The sequence below is a fragment of the Octopus bimaculoides genome, chromosome 7 (genome assembly GCF_046866305.1).
Source record: "Octopus bimaculoides isolate indiv1 chromosome 7, ASM4686630v1, whole genome shotgun sequence".
Taxonomy (NCBI): domain Eukaryota; kingdom Metazoa; phylum Mollusca; class Cephalopoda; order Octopoda; family Octopodidae; genus Octopus; species Octopus bimaculoides.
The window spans coordinates 31,266,537-31,289,036 of NC_142934.1; the positions used below are offsets into that span (position 1 = coordinate 31,266,537).

The 22,500-nt window shown below is 36.3% G+C and overlaps 1 protein-coding gene across 2 annotated transcripts in view; it reads right to left on the reverse strand.

The window, feature by feature from the left end:
- LOC106873180 (uncharacterized) overlaps positions 1 to 22,500 on the reverse strand; it is a 98,570-nt gene that overhangs the window by 43,025 nt on the left and 33,045 nt on the right. The window contains exon 1 of one of the 2 annotated variants that reach the window (XM_089355105.1): positions 5,945 to 6,172. The exons of the other annotated variant lie outside the window; for it this stretch is intronic. The gene's annotated coding sequence lies outside the window, so the exon portion shown is untranslated. Of the gene's footprint in view, positions 1 to 5,944; positions 6,173 to 22,500 lie in introns of those variants that run through there. 2 annotated transcript variants of the gene reach the window in all.

The window sequence follows — 22,500 nt, forward strand, 5'->3', positions numbered from 1 at the left end:
GCTAGTTAGCCTTCCTTTGATATTGCTGCACCTCTTATGTGTCCATAGCTTACACTGGGTACATCTTATAGAGTTTCTACCTACGCCTTTTCTACAGATCAAGCAGGGCCATCTACCTGAAGGAGTTTATGGTTTGTCTATATTTATTTATTAAAGAATAAGGAGAAAATGGAGAAAATCTATATTTATAAAATTGAGCTTGTGTGTATGTGTGTCAGTGTGTGTGTAAACATTTGTTTTTTATAGAAATCCACATTCAATGTCCGATTGACCTCAAATTTTATACACATACTCCATAAGGTTAGAGCTAGGTCATAGCAAAGAAATCACTCCCGTGACCTGCATGCATGATCGGGGGCATACACATAAAGCGACCTTATGCGCACATGTGTTGCTGAACTTTTATTCATGCCTTATTGCTCTGCTTTAAACGTTAATGTGTTATTTTGCGGGGAGAGAGCAAAAAGGCTCATACACCAACACGTTTTGCACCTCTAGCTACTCTTCTGACACATTTTTTTGGCCCAATAAATGAAGCACTTACCCTTTCTTTGCCAGGGTTCAATGTAATGCTACCTTAAAAATATCAGTCGCCGAACATTTAGTCATTACATCGTTACACTTTTTACTTTGAAAAAAGACAGCAAAAGAACCCATGTTCCATACTTTTTGCAAGTTCCAACATGTAACATTGAGCAATAGGCGTTCTTAGTCGAGGGCCATAGCAGTGGTTCATTGTAAAAAAATCCCGTCAAAGCTTTTGAAACCCTATTACTTCTTACAATAGCTTCTCCGTTAACCATACCCATGCCTTAGTTGATGCGTATGGTGTTACTTAAGGAGTAGAGACGAGACGTGCATCACCACATTTTTGCACCCCATCTCACCCTATTGACACTCTTTTGGCGCATTTAATTAAGCAAAAGGCATCCTTTGCCGGGGGCTCAGTGCACTACTATGTTACAAATTTCCGTTGCCAAACTTTTATTCAAACATACTAATGCTAAACTACACCATTTGGAGCACTAACTTTTTAGTTTTTGCCAAGACCAATGTTTAAAATTGTGCACCAAAATCTATTCTTAGACACTGTTCATTCCTAGACAGGGATCACTGCGTTTCCACATTGAAAAACACTTCAAGGTCTTGAAACCCACTTACTGACTGCAGTACTGTAAATCCCTTGAAACTTCGACAATGAAAATACTGCGTTTTTGCTTACTGCATTCAAAGTGGAGCGAAGTCAGAGGGATATTTGAACTCAGTTAATGCAGTCAGCCCATGTACCGATTTACATTGCACTTAGTTCGATAAACTGTGTATGGAATCAGCAAAAATTGCAGTATTTATATGTTGACGTTTCATGGGATTTCCGGTAGCTTCTCCCGATAATAAATTTTAGGTTAGACTCAGTGGTAAGACCACCACTAAAACATTACTTAGGACTGCTACAGTGCCCATATTACACTCAAACGTCCTATAGCAGGGGCAGGTTGCTTTCCTGCTTCCGATGGATGTCTTGCCCTCTTTTCCTTGAGGAGACCCTGGGCTACATTATACTACAGAATTACGCATTTCACATTGCAGGGAAAGGCAGACCGGCATTAACGAGTTACCATTGATGGGTCAGCCACTTATTGCAGTTCGACTGTGATGCAATCTCCATTGCATACCCCCCCCCCCCGCTTCTCGTGACCCGGTGGCAGGACAGCGCACTTTAAGCAACCATTTGATTTGGCAAGGTCCGAAGTGCCTTCCTGTGACATCACCAAAACGTCTGAAAAGGGCTTGCTTCTCCGGAGTTGCCAGCTGATAGTTTGGGATAAATGCACAATGGCCCACAAGCAATCCCTCAAAGCTCTCAACACCACTCTTCAAGACATCAGAGACTGTCCTGCTACAATGGGTGGTATAACTCTCCTCCTGTCTGGCGATTTCCGACAAATGCTTCCTGTAATACCCAAGGGAACCAGGGTAGATGTAGTCAGGGCCTGTGGAGGGGCAATCAAGCATCTTTAAGGATGTAACTTCAACCGATCTTCAATCGAACTTATGCGCTTTTAATGCATTCAATGTGTAAGCAGAAAGGAGGCATACAATGTTATGCCAATTAACTGGTAGAGGCTTATGAGAAGGGCAGAGATACATAGAACGCATTCGCTATGGCGTTTTCAGGCACTCTGTGACATAAATGGTGTGGTCAAGCATTCAACATCGATATTACCCATACGTCATGACAACTAATCAACATTCAATCACTCTCCCCATTTTAATGGCAGTCGTACTTAATGATTGTTTAAACAGCCCAATCCCCAAAAATGCTCACTTGTGAAATACACGTTTTGATTCACTCTCTGTGTCTACATCTGATAAACCCAAATATAACTCTACACACCATTGCAATGCACACTACAACTTTGCATTATCAGATGGCGCCGGGCAGCAGTGATACAGAGAGGTATACAACACGAGTCACTACATGGACGGACAAACACTTATTTGTCATAGACTTAGTGATATCAGATTGAATTGTCAGCTCTAACCTTAACCTAAATAAAACTCTATAAAACTTAGGAATGCCCAATTCATTTTTGTATCACTGATTGAGGTCCGGACTGCTGTAATGTAGACTGACAATATAACTAGACCCTCTAAATATTTACTACTTTCTGACCCGTGCAACGCCAGGTATTATTGCTAGTTATTTATTAATTATAGAATATGACAACATCTCTGTTTTGATTCGGAAATCTTTAGATAATTAATTTATAAAATTAAAATCATTAAAAGATGAATCTCTTCAGAGGTAGTAAAGATATACAGATCAGAAACACACACACACACACAAGTACCATAAAAAATAAGATCAACTCCAAAGATAAGCCCTACCATGATTTTTCAGTATGTTTTTAATATAAGGCCTACTCTGAAAATAAGTCCTAGTCAAAAATGCATCAGCTTGTTAGTAAGACCATGTGATGTTTGCACAATAAACCAACTACCGCAGCTTGGCTAAAGTTTGCGCTAAGTGTGCATACACGAACTTGACTCTCTTGGCTTCACTCCCTTGTTACCCAGACAAGATGAGTGCAAAAAGAGTTATTCCGTGGAGTACAAGAAAGGAATTTTAAAAGAGTCACATAACAAGAATCTTACAAATGGTTCAAAAATGGTGAGCAGAATACAATAATCTCAACAGACGGGTGGATGAGGGAAGTGCTAAGAAACTCAAGTGTGGATCAGGTCAACAGCTGTTATTTTCAGAGCTGGAAGATATCACCTTAGGATGGATTGCTGACAGAAGAACAAAGGCTTTGGTTGTACGCAAGGCTGATATTCAAGAATTTGCTCTTGCAATGGCACCACAGTTGGATATACCCCCAGAGATATTCATAGCATCATCTCATTGGTTGGATAACTTCCTTCGACGATATGAACGATCTCTAAGATCAAGAACACTGTTCAAGCTGGAGGATGCTGAAATGATTCAACGTGCACTTGCATTCAAGTCCTTCGTTGATGGCATCGACTTTTCTAAATACAATCTCTCCAATATAATTGCTATGGATGAGACTGCAGTATTTACAGATCAAGGATCTAAAATGACAATTGAACAGATAGGTGCATCGTCAATCTATGTTGCCTCGAGTTACAAAAGTGCAAGAGTTACTTGTATTTTAGCAATTTGTCTTGATAGAACCAAAAGTCCTACTGCTTATCATCACAAAGGGTAAAAAAGAGAAAATAGAACAAGATTCGGGCATTTATATCCTTGAAACGGAAAAGGCTTGGTGCACACAAGCTGTTATAAGAAAATGGGTTGATTTAACTATGCCACTTCTTTTACATGGCTCTCAAAGAAGTCTTTTAGTCTGGGATTCGGCCAGTACTCATCGCACAAAAGATATAAAAACTTTCGTTTCTGAAAGAATTGACCACATAATGATTCCCGTGGGTATGACTTTATATCTACAAACATTAGATCTTGTAATAAACAAAGCCCTTTAAGAATTATTTGTGAATGGAAGTGAATGAATATATCAAATGGAGAGAAATCAGCTTGGAAATTTTGTCAAACCCAACCTCCAAGAAGTCTTGAATTGAGTGAAGAATTCATGAAATAAAATTACCAACAGTTGTGTTGCCAATGCACTACAAACAGGGTACTTGGACAAAAAGTGCTCATTTAAGGAAAGTTATATTGCCAAACATAAGAAATTGGGGTCCATAATTCTACAAGAAATGGATTTGCAAAAAATTCAGTCTGAAGAGGAACGAAATGTTTGTACTTGACTAAAAACAATAAGCAAATAAATAACCTTTTTATAACTAAAAACATGGATTTCCTTTAAACAATTTTTTCCTTTTACACGAGGACATGAGACTTTTTTGTCTTTCTTGGATTTCTCGGCAAAAATATAAGACATCCCCCGAAAATACGCTCTAATGGCGCCTGTATAAAGTGAAAATAATGATGATGATGATGATACTGATAATGATGATGATAGCGATGACGACCACGGCGAAGATGTACGTCTTCTGTTCCCAAATCTGGCGGTTGTTTTTTGGAGGTTTTTCCCACACTAAAGGCTATCCTCAAAAAACGTGCTATTCATTAAGTGTAGTGGGGTGAGGGAGGGTGAAAAGGAAAGATATGCTGATGTAAAAAAAACAACAAACGTCTTTGAGTTGCAGATTGGATTGTGGGGGACATTTGAACTGATGGGGGTAACGTGTGTATGATGGGGAACTGAATAGAAACTGTTGAATGTATACACACACACACATATATAACTGTAGATATGGCTATATGGCTACCACTACCAGGACTCAGTACATGTGGAGAATATACAAACACACATTTGTATATGTAAGTGGGCAATTAAAGGTACAATACCCCACCGTAAGTGACCAGTTTCGTCTCATTAGAGAATGAGTCTCTCTCTCTCTCACACACACACAACGTGCATACATTATTACATCCATCCATACATGTAGTTTCTTTTCATTTTGCTCTAGCCATTACGACTAAGACCATAGCTCGGAGCACTGCCTTCATAGGATAAATTAAAATAAAAATAAAATAAAATAAACTCTTAAGTATATAAATTTAATCAGTAGAAATCATTATATACCATATTACACGTGCTCCACATAAAATTACTACTACCGTTACAGTGCTACCGGTAATATTAATTATTACAAGGTTAACCACTACTACATGCAGTAGTAGTAATAGTAGTTGTGATGGCAATAGAGGTGGAGTACATGTACTATTAGTTTAATACATTGAATGCTGATAATGATGATGGTGTTACTGCTATTACATTGTAGATATCACCTCATTGATTGCAAGATGTGAGAGCATCTTCGAGATCGTTTGAAGTATTTGGAAATAGCAATCAAATTTCCCTCAATTCACACTCTACCATCTTTTGGAAGGAAAAAAGAAGGGGGAAGATAGGGTGAGTGAGAAAGAAATATTTGATAATGTATATTCCAGACTAAACAATGTTTAGAACAGAAAGAAGGGCACTATCACGCTATTAGATGTCAGAAGTGAAAGTAGTCGCTGTCTGTCTGTCTTTCTGCCTGCATGCCTGTTGCTGGTCTGTCAGCCTGCTTGCCTGTCTGCCTGCATGCCTGCTGCTTGCCTGTCTGCCTGCTTGCCTGTCTGCCTGCTTGCCTGCTGAGCTATCTGTCTGTCTGCTGGTTTGAGTTGATACTTTGGCTTACTTACTTACTGATATCTATCTACTATGTATCTATCTATCAATTATTAGAAAACACAAATTTAATATAAAAACATTTTCCTGAAATTGCAAATTATTTAAAATATAAAAATATAATTTTCAACAGAGAGAATTTATCAAAATAGAAAACAAATGAAGTTTGAAGTTAAGTTTCAAAATAAATGTGATACTTATGCTCCGTAGATACTTACACTCTGTAATGTTTCAAACGCATGGATCTAGGTGTCGAATTTGTTCCAATAACTTCTGGAAGATCTCGTCCTTGAATTCGTAACGCCACATGAATTCTATTAGATGTGTTTGCAGTAAATTCCGGGTTGTCCCATTTTCTCTTTTGTTCTGGTTCTTGGCATGTTTCCATAGGCATTCGATGTGATTTGTTGTGGCAAATGTAACCGGATCAACAAAATTTATTGAATGGTTCACGGTTAAATGTCTATATCCTAGCGTGTTTAGTGTATTATATGAACGCCAGAGGTCAGAAATTATTGTTGTTCCTGGTAAAATCCGCTCTTGTATAATTTCTAAAAGGGTATCAGATGATCGATCTTCTACCGCAACTAAAAAACATCTTCTCGTATCTCTTTCTAACGCACCAAACACCCACTGCGTTTTAACCCGATGGCCAACATTATATTTTCTTCTAACAAACGCACTTTCATCTATCTCTACTATTCGGTTTGGTCCGCCTAACTTAATATTTTGCGCAATATAATACTCTGCACATACATCACGGCAGTAATTCCTCCAATCTGTTACAGCTACATTTGCTATACGACATTCCTGGCCTAAATTCTTAGCTAAATCTCCCTTAGCCCAATAATATAATATATCTATAATCTGCTCGCTTTTCAGTTTGCTATTATCTAGAAATGTTCCCTTTCTAATGGAAATCAGTTTTCTACAAGGCCTTCCACATGACCATATCATGCCATCGGTAGAAGATCGATCATCTGATACCCTTTTAGAAATTATACAAGAGCGGATTTTACCAGGAACAACAATAATTTCTGACCTCTGGCGTTCATATAATACACTAAACACGCTAGGATATAGACATTTAACCGTGAACCATTCAATAAATTTTGTTGATCCGGTTACATTTGCCACAACAAATCACATCGAATGCCTATGGAAACATGCCAAGAACCAGAACAAAAGAGAAAATGGGACAACCCGGAATTTACTGCAAACACATCTAATAGAATTCATGTGGCGTTACGAATTCAAGGACGAGATCTTCCAGAAGTTATTGGAACAAATTCGACACCTAGATCCATGCGTTTGAAACATTACAGAGTGTAAGTATCTACGGAGCATAAGTATCACATTTATTTTGAAACTTAACTTCAAACTTCATTTGTTTTCTATTTTGATAAATTCTCTCTGTTGAAAATTATATTTTTATATTTTAAATAATTTGCAATTTCAGGAAAATGTTTTTATATTAAATTTGTGTTTTCTAATAATTGATAGATAGATACATAGTAGATAGATATCAGTAAGTAAGTAAGCCAAAGTATCAACTCAAACCAGCAGACAGACAGATAGCTCAGCAGGCAAGCAGGCAGACAGGCCAGCAGCAGGCAGACAGGCAAGCAGGCTGACAGACCAGCAACAGGCATGCAGGCAGACAGGCAGACAGACAGCGACTACTTTCACTTCTGACATCTAATAGCGTGATAGTGCCGAAAGAAGGAAGAAACATCGACATGATCAATGCGTAGCTGTCCTTAATTAAAAGGTCTGCTTATTTCGGGTTGACCTGGGGCTAAACACCAGCAGCAGCAGCATTTAATGACTGCTACTATACTTACAATAACATCACCGACTACTATTATTCTACGATATACTACACTATAGCCTACCACTATTACTACTATATACTAATCTGTCATTTTATTGCTTTTTGTTTTGGGGTGTATGTATAGAACTACTTTTGGACAATGTAACACTTGCCTTTTTTTTTTCCTTTTTAGAGCAGTAGGGGTGTGATATGAGGGTAATTTGGCAGCCATTACTAGCAGATCTAGTAGATGTTCTACCGTCGGGTGTTGGTGGTGGTTACGTGAAAATAGCTTTTTTTTTTACATTGCTGCTGATGTTACTGTTTAACATTATTGTTCATGTTATTGTAGCAACAGCAGCTGTAGTAATAGTGTTGTTGTTGGTAATAGTAGTAGTAAAGTACGTCACCACTACTTGTTGATGTTGTTGCAGTTGTTTTGTTATTCGACCTTATCGGTGTTTACGTAAAAAAATAATGAGATTATTTTGTAAAAAAAATTCACGCAAACATCCGAATTACACCTACATAGAGACATAAATATACACTGCTACATAACACGCGCACACCAATATAGAGAGGGAGAGTACATACGTCAAACATACTTTCAGATACACATGCAACCATCGCATTCATACACACACACACACAGATAAGAAATTTGTGTTGACAATAATAATGGTGGATGGTGGTGGTGGTAATAACAATAGTGATGGGTGGTGGTGTTGGTGATGTTGTTGGTAGCAATGATGATGGTGATATAGTAGTGCAGGCAATACATAGCTACAAGACTTAAGTCGTTTCTGTTGAAAATTCTTTTTTATCAGAAGATAAACAACGAGTGATGTAATGTTTTTGCTTTTCTTAAGCCATTAGCTCCGAGAGCACATCGAGGAATTCTAAATTCAAATTTCACCGCCGAAGTAAATAAATAAATAAAATGGGCCAGTAAATAAATAAATAAAATAAGTAAATAAATAAAATGGGACAGTTCTAGTTCTGTCTCTGATCTAGGAGTAACCTATAACCAACGATGTTCACGTGGTTGCGCGACCTGCTTGAAAAAGCAGCTGCAAGTCTTAAAGAAATGACACATTGGACCATGTAGCTCTGCATAATTCATAACAAAAGAAAAAAGACAGGATGGTCATGACTGGAATATCTTCAATAACAGGCCTATTCAATGAACACAGAACATGGAGGCTAAACAACTAGTTGGGTACTTAAGACGATTCAGTTGTTTGATTCTCCTTTCCCAAATAACCATTGACCTCGTGTCAAACAAAACCTAGTAATTAAAAAAGAACAGTTATGCATTGCTGATGAGATCTAATAAGACCGAAACATGACAGTTAAAGACCAGAGCCACACCATACTGCATTGTCTATCTATATAGTATTACCCCAAAGTTTTGATCAACTGAATTTACTGGAGTTTTGTCTTCTAATTGTTTGAATCATCCCAGATGATCGAGGTGTGACATCCTGCCACATCAATAGTTATGGTATTCCTACAAACGAAGGTGGGCTGAAAAGTTCATAGGCTGAATATCAGGTAGTGATGCTAAAATTATGAAATCCTTCATGCATTAATCTTAACACTCCTTATTAATAGCTGCATTGTTTCTTTCCAGGTAAAATGACATCTGACTGTTCAAAGATTTCAAATGTAATTAGTAGCAACTTCTTTTAAAAAGTGGCAAAATTTGGTATTATGGTGTTATCAAGTACCTGCTGAAAAAAAAGTTTAACCTCCAAGGACATTCAAGCTAACATGCTTTGCTACATTTAGGGATGATGCTCCAACCTTATCAACAGAGCAAAAGTGGGTAGTTGAATCTAGGAGGAGAACAGAGAGTCTTAAAGATGACCCAAGGTTTGGATGTCCTGCAACTGCCATCACCAAGGAAAACATTGATCATGTCCACCATATGATGATGGATGACTACAAATCATATAGCCAATACTATTAGCATATCCCATGAGAAAGTTCAGAGTATTCTGCACAATGAACTTAGCATGATGAAGGTTTCTGTTCAGTGGGTACGTCTTCTGACACCTGATCAAAAACACACCAGACTGATCACATCAAAGGAAAATTTGACATTAAGGCAGATCCAACTGGTTTTCTTGAACATTTCCTAATCTAAGATGAGCATTGGTTTCATCGCTTTGAGTCAGAGACAATCCATGCAGTTGAAACACACTGCCTCACCTGCTCTAAAGGTTGCTCTATCTGCAGGGAAGGTGATGACCTCTGTTTTTTGAGATGCAAAAGGCATTGTGTTTATTGACCTCTTCAAAAGGGCCACATCATCAATGGAGAGCATTGTCAGCTGGCTGAAGCAGTTACAAAAGGCTGTGAAGACCAAAAACCCAGAAAAACTGACAAAAACGGTCTTGTTTCATCAGGACAATGCTCTAGCACACAAGCCCTTGGTTTCAATGGCTGCTGTGCGTGATTGTGGCTGTCAACATGAAAATACACTTGGCTGGGAACCAGTATGACAGTGGCAATGACATCATATCTGCTGCTGATGACTTTTTTGACCAAGAAGATGAAAACTTCTTCACCAATGGGATCCAAGCTCTGCAACCCCAATGGAAGAAGTGTGTGAACTGATAGGAGAGATTATGTTGAAAAATAAACTTTATTTGATCACATTCCATGAGAATATCTTGGTCAGCCTACAAACTTTTCAGATGCCAGCCCTCGTAAATATGATGTATCAAGGGAAATGACTAGCTATGACATTCAAGTAGTTTCCATTAATAATATGAAATTGTGACAGTGTGACAATCATGCTTTTAAACAACATAACTCAAGTCTTTTTTTTTATTCTCTCTCTTCATAATGAGAAGGATATATACATGAATTAAAACCCTGCTATATCATTGGTGTGAAGACATGTGGCTTTGTGGTTAGGGTGTTACACTTACGATCCTGCTATCGTAGTTTTGATTCCCAGACCAGTGGTGCATTTCATGTTGCTCCAGTCCACTCAATTGCGAGTGGGTAACCCTGTGATGGACTGGCATCTCATTGAAGGGGAATATTGGCCTGCTCACCCAAGCAAGTGGAGTGCCATCATTCAAAAGCTACAACAATGCATGGAAGAGCATTGTGACCAGAAGCATATAACCACATTTGTTAGTTTGGTCAATATATTGATACTGTGATATTACTGCTAGCCAGCATCATTGACCTAAGACCAATGACAAGAATAGCTAAAACTCAGGTGGTTCAAACTTAGCAAAGTAGATAGATAAGGATACAGACAACATATAAAGGTGGGAGGAAAATGAAAGAAAGTGAAGTATGGTAATGGAAGGAGATGAATGGATGGGTAATGTGGCAGTGATGCTAGTGAAAGTGTGGATTTTTGTTTTGCTAAGTGGTTCCCAAACTTGTTTTATCATTGAACCTTATACAATTTTCAAAAATATCCCCAAACCCATCTATTTTTTTATGGATAACCCCCACCATCCTTATTTTAGTAAATTGAAGAAGAAAATTTTATAGAGACAATTTATTCATACAAAACATATATTTTATTATCTTGAAAATAGTGAATAGCATTATTACATAGAATAAATTATCAAATTTTTTAAATAGACATCTTTTCATACAGATTTTTCTATTCTCTTTTCTTTTACTTGTTTCAGTCATTGGACTGTAGCCATGCTGTGGTGCCCAGAAAATCCCAGTAGTTATATTATTTTTAATCTAGTACTTATTCTATTGGTCTACCCAGATGTAAACAAACCAATACCAGTTGTCAAGCAGTGTGGGAATTAACACATACACACACCACACACAACAGGCTTCCATACAGTTACCATATACCATATCCTTTCACAAAGCATTGGTTGGTCCAGGGTTCTAGAAGACACTTATGCCTATGGTGTCATGCCATGGAACTGCAATGATGCCCAGAATTTTTTCCAAAAACCTAGTTTGGGAAACCTTTTTTCACAGAAAAGGTTACCAGCCAAGGCTCTTTACAGGTCCTCCAAGACTTGTGAGGTTGATGTATCTGATATTCTTATCAATCTCTAAGTCAAAGACAGCAGGAAAAAAATAATACATGGTCAGTGAGAGTGGTTGCAGTGGTTGTCACAATGGTGATGTAATATCAGTATTGTGGCAATTTGATTAAGCAAACCTCTCTAATCAACAGGCATTCCAGCAATGACCATCCAGTTTTATCTTTTTGCCAAGATGTATTTATCCAATGCATCCTTTTCCTAAAACAGTAGCGTGTGGTATGAGGAATATCTGGCTATTATGCAACAAGGTATAAATGAGTCAAAGCAGCAGTATTGGTGGCAGTGGTGGTGTACTAGTGATGTTGGTAGCAGAGATTATAGTGCTAGCGGTAATATACTTGATCAGCTATTGTGTAATAGTCTGTTATCAGAGGAAGTGGTACTTATAGTTTGTTGACAGTGGAGATTATAGTGTAGTGTTGTAGTTTGTTATCAGGGGAAGATGGTAGTGTAGTAAACAATAGTTTGTCATCAGAGGAAGTGGCGTAATACAGTCTGTTATCAGTGGTGGTGGTGGTGGGTGACAATTGTACAGTTCGTTATTTAGTAGTGGTGATAGTTTTCTATCAGAGATGGTAGAACAATTTGTCATTTAGCTGTGGTGGTAGTAAGGCAGTCACAGCAATAGTATAGTTTGCTATCAATGGAGGTGGTAGATCAGTGTTGATAGTGGTCATACAGTTAGTTGTTTAAAACCAGATCAGCCCTAATTGAGCAGACCTATGATCAATGGTGTTCCAGTTGTGAGGCTATCCAATATTTTATATTTTACTCAATGTATCCAAGGACTATATTAGCCATGTGTTTACCCCTTTAGAACAACAGTAGATAATTTGAGAAGGATTTAGCTTCTCTTTGTGGCATGTCAAAAGCAATATTATTGAAGGAGATGCCATCGTTGGTTCATGTAAAGTATATTATCAGTAGTGGGAAGGGATAGATATGATGGGAATGTGATGTTTTCTTAAGCATCATGTACTCCAGACTAATTTCTCTAGTGTATGTTTCTTACTTAAGACAATAAAGCATGAATTGAGGGAGATTTGACAGCTATTTCTAACAAGTCAAGCAACTGCATAGTAACTCATTTGTTGGCTGGTGGTGATGTTGGTTTCAGTGATGGTGATATTAATAAATGTTGTAATGATGATGGCATCAAAGCCGAGAAGATGGTAATATAGTAATGTTGTTGTTGTTGTTGTGTCACTGTTTAGTCCTGGGTCAGCTCCAATCAAGTGGAAGATCTATGATCAATGGATTTCAAGTAATGTACAGGAAACACAGCATGACATTATCTAAGGTATTCTTCTTCTAAGATTAGGGTGTGATTAGAAGATTTGGTTTCTATTTCTAGCAGATCAAGTGACCACATAAAGTTTCGTCATCACTGATTCAGGAAGATGGTGGTAGATGGTAACAATGCTGGTGGTGGCTTGAGTACAACAAAATACTCAGATGTTATGGTGGATGATGATAGAGATGACAAAAGAGAAGATATTGTCGTCTGCTTTTCTGAAACACTACCAAGGAGATAACATGAAGATGCAGAGGGCGAGAAGAGGTTGTCATCTGCTACTGTGGAGATGAGGGCAGTGATAGTAGTAGAATGAAATACAAAGTAGGAGGAGGAGTGGGAGAAAGAGCTAGGATGATAAGAGAAGGGTGTAAGAAAGTAAAAGCTAGAGGGAATTAAGATGAGGGAACATAAGAAAGGAAAAAGGGGTGAGAGATAGAAGAGAGAAAAAATAAGATGTCGTCTGCTGCTTTTTCACGCCAAACTGAAGAGTTAACATTGGAAAAAGGAAAGAGATTGAGAGAAAAGAAAAGATAATGTAGAGAGAAAGAGAAGAAAACAAGTAGATATATATTAAAGTGGGAAATAAAAATTAAAAAAACAGAGAAAAGAAAGTGAAAGAGTAATGAAAACAAAAGGAAAGACAGGAAGGATAAACCAAATAGACTGTATTGTAGAAAGAGAGATAAAATGAAAGACTGAGTGTGAGAGAATGGGTAGGAGAGAAACGAAATAGGAGAGACAAAAGACAAGAGAGAGAGAGAGAGGAAGGAAGAGAGATGTCAAAGAAAAGGGAGAAAGAAAGAAATGGAAAGAGGAGAAAAGAGAGCGGGATAATATGTCATCTGCTGCTTTACCATAACCAAACTGAAGAGCTTATATTGGTAGAAGCAAGCCAAAATTCAACCAAACTGAAAAGCAAACTATCGACTTTGGCAGCAGTATCGCGACGAGGCAGAGGAAATGTAGGCTAATGGAATGTAGAGAGAAAATGGTTGATGCAGCGGGTATGGAGAGAAGATGGTAGAGTAGCAGAGAATTTTCATTCGGCATTTCTCTTGCTCAGTCTTCTCTCAAAAATGTTGGCTATTAGAATGCTAACCACATTAATTATATGTAGGTTACCAATCTATCTTGTCATTGTATATCATTAGATATGTTAGTGTTAACATATTTCATCCAAGGCACATTAGAAAGTTAACAAGAAAAATAATTCTGCAGCAATGGAAAAGCAACAGTAGTCAATGTCTACAATGTTTCAGCAATTATGGGAAACAACTCTGGACGTGATTTTGCCTTATTCTGACCTCGTAATTTTACTGTACTTGAAATAGTGAGGAAAGTAAAACTAAGTAAATTTACAAAATTATGTAGTAGTTGGAGTTAGGCCAGATCAGAAAGTGTAGTGAGTAGGTTTGTTGGCCAGGGCCTATAGTCCTGACTAGTTTACTCCTCTAAGTTCTAGTTCTTTATTTTATTCTGTTACTTGGAAGGTATACTGTGTTCACTAAATGTGTGTATGTGTGTGTGTGTGTATATATATATATATATATGTGGGAGAATTTACGAAAAAAACAACAACAGACGAGGACAGGTGGTGTAAACAACAAAAGGATGTATTAGTATAACGCTTGGGAATAGAGAAAGTCTTTAGCGTTTCGAGCTACACTCTTCAACAGAAAGAATAAGGAGAAAAACACGCAGAAAAAAAAATTTGAATGTTGTGGTCAGCGATCTATCATGGCGACTGCCGGACAGAAAGTTCACACAGGAGAGCTAAGAAAAAGGGTATATATATATATATATATATATATATATATATATATATATATATATATATATACATACATACACACACATTTAGTGAACACAGTATACCTTCCAAGTATATATATATATATATATATATATATATATATATATATATATATACCCTTTTTCTTATATATATATATATATATAGCTGTATCCCATACATAAATCATATGTATTAACAGATTACTGAAAGACTGAATAAGCAGTTTGAATTGCAGTCAACATTTCACATCACCTATTGACTACATTTCATAGCTTACTAGCTTTGTGTGAGCTTGGGTTGATATAAGAAAATAGAGCTGTTTATAGAATAAGCAATTCAGAAACATCATCCTCATAAAAAATGATACAGTAAATCACTGATTAACATGCTTTTGAATACTTTGGGTCCCAAATTAACATAGTTTATACACTAATTCTAGATTCCAAAAATTTTGAAATTAAGAAAGAATGTTAAAAAATCAACTGACCCCATATCCTGAAAAATACAAAATATATTTATGCATTATGTAGACATAAGAGGGAAGAACTGTTCACATGTTTAAGACAATGAACTAGCAATATATTCTGTAGCAGCTGTTGTATGGTGGATAGCTGCCGTTTTAATTGTCTTGACTACCATGGTATTATATGCCAAAATACAATGTGCATTTTAACATCATTAAAATATGGCAAAACTGACAAGAAAAGTTTGGATGCTAAAATGTTACAAACAAGGGATAAAAGCAGTATCATGATTGAAATGGAAACTCTTTTGTCTTTGTGGATGGAAGCTTGCAACCGAAATCAAATTTCCTCAGCACTATGGCTATAAAATTGAAAGCTTTTCTATAATTAAAGAAAATTATTTTCTAGTAAGAACTGCATAAAAGTATTACAGCTAGCTCTGATTGATTTGAGAGACTAAAAAATCTTACAAGAATTCGGTATTCATATGGCAGCGGAGGCTACAAGTACCAACAAAAATACACCAGAATGATATCCCAATATTTAAAAATATAGTGTACAAATATCCAATGTTGATATTCTAGGAAAGAATGCCTTCAAAAGTCTTCTATGTGACAGGGAAAAATAAATTCAAATGGATTTTTAAAATGTTGAAAGAGATCATTTTTATTTTTATAAGGATGAACGGCAAAGATGACCTCAGCAGAATTTGAACTCAGAACATAAAGATGAGCATTTTGCCTAGTGGGCTAACAATTCTGTCTGCTCCCCACTTTAGAGATAACTTTCACATTGAAACCCATAAATATACAACTGACACAGAATCCCCTCTACCTGTATTTTCATATGCTAAAAGAAAAGCATGAGTGAATAATACATTTTAAAGATTAGTTTGTCGATCTATTTCTGCTCGGCTGTAGAAAAGTAATGCAAGATAAATGGCCTTCTTTTGCCACCACTCTTGTTTAAATAGCTGCACGTAGTAACCCATGTGAAAATGTGAAGGTCATATATATGAACAAAAGAGAAATTGCTACTCCAAAGGTTTATTATTTTTTTTGAAGAACATTTGTGCAAGCAATTAAAATTACAACTAGAGAGAATACAATTTCATTGGAAGAATTTTGAAAACAATTTAATATAAAAGACTCCATGGAAAATATTTATGAATCAAGAGGGTAGTGGAATTAAATTAAGCAACAAGTGGACCATTCGGAAATATATTTTGCTTCATTGTACAAACGATTTTACTGACCTACAAAGAATGCAAATTCAACAAAACCTAGCAGGCAGATGCAAACTAAGAAAAAGATAAGGCTTGGTTGTGTGTATTTTTCAAAGATATATAATCGTAAAAATAGTTTTCTTCTCTGATATACTAAAGTAAAGCATAGTGTTCCATTTCTGATAAATTCTTCAATAGTGAACACATTTTCTTTGCCCTAATATTATTATTATTGTAGCTGTTGTTGTATAGGTGGTGAGTTGGCAGACTTGTTAGCATGTGGACAAAATGCGTTGCAGCATTTCTTCCAGCTTTGCCTTTCATCCTTTCAGGGTTGATAAATTAAGTACCAGTGAAACATTAGAGTTGATGTAATCGACTAATCCTCTCCCACCAAATTTCAGGCTTTGTGCCTTCAGTAGAAAGTATTATTATTATTATTATTATTATTATTTAACTTTGAAATATATTTTTATTGGTTTCAGTCACTTGACTACAGCCACACTAGAGCACTGTAATTAAAAGGTTTAATTAATTAATCAAATCACTCCAATACACTAAGAAACTACCTAAAAATAATTCAAGAAAAAAAAAAGTAGTCTAAGCTTTGCTGATGAGATTAGAATAAGACCAAAAAACAAAGAGAGTTGCTTCCTCATACTTGCCTAAAAATAATGATAACAGCCATTGACTAATATTTTTCCCCCACACTCACTGCCAAGTTAGCTCAATGCACCATGCATTAAAAATGTTAAATTAACTTATCTATTGTTTTTCATCCAGATTGTCTTGTTCATTTTTTCAATCTTTTTACATAACAACCTGATGGGTCTAAAACCCAAATCACTTCATAAATGATTAGGTGTAATGATTATTATACATGATTTCAAGAGGCATACTCCTCCATATCAACAACTCTAATGATAATCCCATGGAAATTTGACATCAGTTTTAAATCTTTGCTCAAGCATACAATTTTTTTTTTTTCCCCCTTTTTGTTTCACCTGAGTATTTTATTTGCTTTCGCTCAATCAGGATGAGACTTCAACAAGGCTCTATGTAATCTCTTGACCTGGCTCATGATTATTACTTTTAGTGTTATTGATTATTGGTATTTAGTTACATTCCTTTATGTTACTATCAGAATCAACTTTGCCTTTCATCATCAAGAGCCAATATATGACTGGCAGTCAATGCATGAACTGGAGTTGATTCAATTGAATAATCACTCTTGAAAAGTCGTTCTTGAGACTGTTTATTCCATGGAATGCTTTGTCACATCAGATCTGATTCTTTTTAAAAAAATTTAGATGTTGTTTTTCATTCTAAGTTACAAAAATCATGTCCATTTTTGGAGAAATTATTATTATCATTAATAATTTCAAATGTTGGCACAAGGCCAGCAATTTTAGGGGAGGGGGAAAGTCGATTACATTGACCTCAGTACTCAACTGGTACTTACTTTATCAACTCCGAAAGGATGAAAAGCAAAGTTGACCTCAGCAAAATCTGAGCTCAGACCATAAAGACAGACGAAATAGCACTAAGCATTTTGCCTAGCGTACTAACAATTATGCCTTCTTAATAATAATAATCCTTTCTCCTAAAGGCAAAGGGCCTGAAATTTTGGGGGAGGGGACTAGTCAATTACATTGACGCCAGTGTTTCACTGGTACTTAATTTATCAATTCCAAAAGGATGAGAGGCAAAGACAGCCCTGGTGGAATTTGAACTCAGAACATGAAAACAGATGAAATGCTGCTAAACATTTTGTCCAGCATGCTTATGATTCTGCCAGCTTGCAGCCTTAATAATAATAATAATGGTTTCAAATTTTGCCACAAGGGCAGCAATTTTGATAGAAGGGATGAGTCAATTACATTAACCCCAGTATTCAACTGGTACTTCTTCCTTTGTTTCTTTGACCCACCACAAATAAAGATTTGAGGACATGTGGAAAGCAGGAAGTTGACTAAGATGTCTGCCTTAGTGAAAGTGAAGTCATCTGGTTTAGAATAGAGATGAATAGAGATGCTAATTTGTTTTTTGTTTTCTATTGAAGTCTCTTTTTGTTCCTTAATTTACAAAAAGGCATTGGTTCCCAAAAAGTTTTCTAAATAAATGTTGATCTTCTAATTTCATGTATTTGTGAGATTTGAGATACCCATATAATTATACACACATGCACAGGCACGTGTGTGTGTGTGTATTGACCTCTATTGGATTCAATAGGGTTTCAATTGTTTTATCAACTGAATCCCTTGCTCCTGAATTAAAGTCTAAGTGGTTGGGCATCCCACAGATACGAGACCCCTTAACATAATTCTCAAGAAGACACAATGTCTGACAAGGCTGTACTTTTGAATTAGAGGTAACTCTATACAATGGGCTTCTATACAGCTTCCATCTATTCAATTTCATTCACAAAATATGGATTGACTCAAGGCTTTAGAAAACTAGATTTGCCCATGATGCCAGACAATAGGATTGAACTTGGTACATTGTAACTACAAAGAGAATTTCTTAACCATTCAACCATACTGTAACTAGATGATATATGTATGTATGTATATGTATATATATCGTGATGGCACCTGTGCCCAGCGTCTCCTTCCTGGCATTTGTGCCGGTGGCACATGTAAAGACATTTGAGCGAGATTGTTGTCAGTGCCGCTGGACTGGCTCCTGTGCAGGTGGCACATAAAATACACCATTTTGAGAGTGGCCGTTGCCAGTACCACCTGACTGACCTTCGTGCCGGTGGCACGTAAAAGCACCAACTACACTCTCGGAGTGGTTGGTGTTAGGAAGAGCATCCAGCAGTAGAAACACTGCCAAATCAGATTGGAGCCTGGTGTAGCCATCTGGTTCACCAGTCCTCAGTCAAATCGTCCAACCCATGCTAGCATGGAAAGCAGACGTTAAACGATGATGATGATGATGATATAGAGGTGGAGTAACATATTTCAATTATAGAATCTGAGCTACAAAGAGAATTTCTTAACTATTCAACCATACTGCAACTACATGATATATGTATGTATATGTATATACATATATAGAGGTGGAGGATAACATATTTCAATTATAGAATTTGATCTTTAATTTGTGTTTTTTTACATTATGTTGGACCAATTCAGTATTCCTCCTCCCCATCAGAACTGCTTCTGTAGCTGTTATATAAAACAATCGCTACTATATTGACCTTTCTTGACCAGGGGTATCTATCAACAAGCAATCAACTCTATAAACTTCAGGAAGAGGGGGATTTGTAACATTCATGATTATTCCACGAACATTCACAAAAAGAGAAATAATACAACCAGGTATCAAACTTCTATCGCAGAATCATCTCACTTGGAACTTAACCACTTAAACTACAATGCTCCTCAGTTACATTAAGTAAAAGTATTTATGACATCAAATTTTTCAACTTCTAGCTAGTGTATCTGAAGAAAATGCTGGAACAGTGAACAAATAGAATTGCCATTTATTGTTCTTATGTAACCCAATGGCTTCTCCCTAAGTGACACTCATTTAGTGATTGTCTATCATTATCTCTACTAAAAATATCATTTACAGGGGTAATTCTCTCAGCTATATGTACAATTCCATAAGCCTGTAAGAGAAACTCTAGATTTAGCAGCCAAATAATAGTTAAAGCAAAGCTTTTGCCAAGTTTTGAACTATTTCACTAAGACTCCCCAGTTTAAGATCAGGACCAAACTATAGTGCCATAAAATTCAAAGACTAACAAGAAATTGACTGTGTTTGCCATAAAACATTAACACCTATGTGAATATCATTCAATGTAACCAAACAAGCAGTAGGCTTGAAAGTAAATTTTGTGAATCTTCCCACCAAATAGTTCTGCTGAGGGTTCTAGAAGCTTGACTAAATGTTATAACAAGTTGGAACATTGAACTCACAAAGAGAACTTTGGGAGTAAGACAGCATTCTGTCGGTCAGTTTTGTGATAAAGTTTTCTCACTTTTACCATTTATTCTGTCTTCAATAACCATGAATCTTCAATAACCATGAAATGATTTTCAAGTCACTAAAATATTTTAAGTAGTGAAAACTTTTAACAAACACAATCACTATTCCATGTATGCTGTTTTATTCTAATAATTCTTGTAGATATAGGAGCAAGTGCAGCTGTGTGGTAAGAAGCTTGCTTTCCAACCATATGGTTCCAGGTTCAGTCCCACTGTGTGACACCTTGCACAAGTGTCTTCTACTATAGCCTCGGGCTGGCAAAAGTCTTGTGAGTGGATTTGGTCGACAGAAACTCAAAGAAGTGTGTGTGTGTGTGTGTGTGTGTGTGTGTGTGTGTGTGTGTGTGTGTGTGTGTGTGTGTGTGTGTGTGTGTGTGTGTGTGTGTGTGTGTGTGTGTGTGTGTGTGTGTGTGTGTGTGTGTGTGTGTGTGTGTGTGTGTGTGTGTGTGTGTGTGTGTGTGTGTGTGTGTGTGTGTGTGTGTGTGTGCTCCTATCATCACTTGACAACCAGTGTTTGGTGTGTTTACACTACCATAACTTAGCAGTTCAACAATAGAAACCAATACAATAGGTACCAGGCTTAAATAAATAAATTTTTTAAAAATATAAATACTGAGGTCAATTGATTCAATCAAAAATTCTTCAAGGTGGTGCTCCAAGGCTGCAGTCTAATGAATGAAACAAGTAAAAATTTCTATGTAAATGTTAATGTTCCAAACAATAAGGAAACTTAATATGGTCATTCTCACTTTCACATGCAGCTATATACATATATATATAATATATATATATATATATATATATATATATATATATATTTTGTTTTGGAATTTAGTTTGCAAGATTTTTTATGTGATTTCGTGTGTTGAAGCATATTCTGTGGTGTCTGGGGAGAGTCATTTTCTTATTGTGCCTTAAAATTTAACACACTCACCGTTAAAATTTCCACTTATTTCTTATTTTTATTTCCCTAAAATTTTTGTTGCGTCTTGCAACACTATTGAAAAGGTTGCAAGACGCAACAAAAACTTTAGGGGAATAAAAATAAGAAATAAGTGGAAATTTTAATGGTGAGTGTGTTAAATTTTAAGGCACAATAAGAAAATGACTCTCCCCAGACACAACAGTATATATATATATATATATATATATATATATATATATATATATATATATATATATATATATATATATATATATACATACTTCTTTGGTTGTAGCATTTAGCTTGACCCAATTGTTATTCACTGCAACTAGTGTAATCTCATCTAATGTCAGGACTGATACAAAAAAAGTTTTATTTATATTCCAACTTCCCAGCTCAAGAATAGTAGGGGATTGTTACATTGCATCAATCCTTCTTCATATTACTAAATATCCTCAACAATGAATGTTGTTGAATTCCTAAGAAAGGTCCAATTTGATTAGTTCTAGTGATGATAGCTGATAGTTCACCACACTTTCTTCAGACAGAATCTGCTCCCGTAATAACTTAAAGAGAGGGACCCACACACACATGTGTGTGTGAGAACATGGGTGCAAAGCAAGGCAGGAAAAACTAGTAATCCCCAAACCAAAAGTAAAGTAAAATATTGTTTCGTTGGAGCTGATAAACTTAACCTGTTATTCTGAGTTTCATATAACTGATCATCAGACAGAAGTGTCTGATGATTGCTTACTAGGAACTCTGATTAACAGTTTGTGAAATTTTCAGCCTAATAAATAAATAAATAAATACATAGTGAGTACATACATACATACATACATACATACATACATACATGGTGAGTAAATACAGACAGAAATATACGTGTTTACTAAAAACACGCTCCTAAGTTTATCTTGCATTACACTCATCCCACCGCTGTTTAGTATTTCTATGATTTCCATTTAGTCAGCTCCTAGAAGTTGTATTTATCCTTTCACTGATTTGTTATTTCATCCCAAAATCAGTGAAAAGAGCAAGCATGAAAAAAAAAAACGTCGACTGAACAGACAGAACATGGGCAAGAAAATTAACTTGTTATGGTTGGGGTTGAGGTTAAGACAAGTCAAGTAGTAGTAGTAACAGCAGCAGCAGCTTACTAATATTACGCGAGACCATATATTTATATTTTAATACTAAAATAGAAG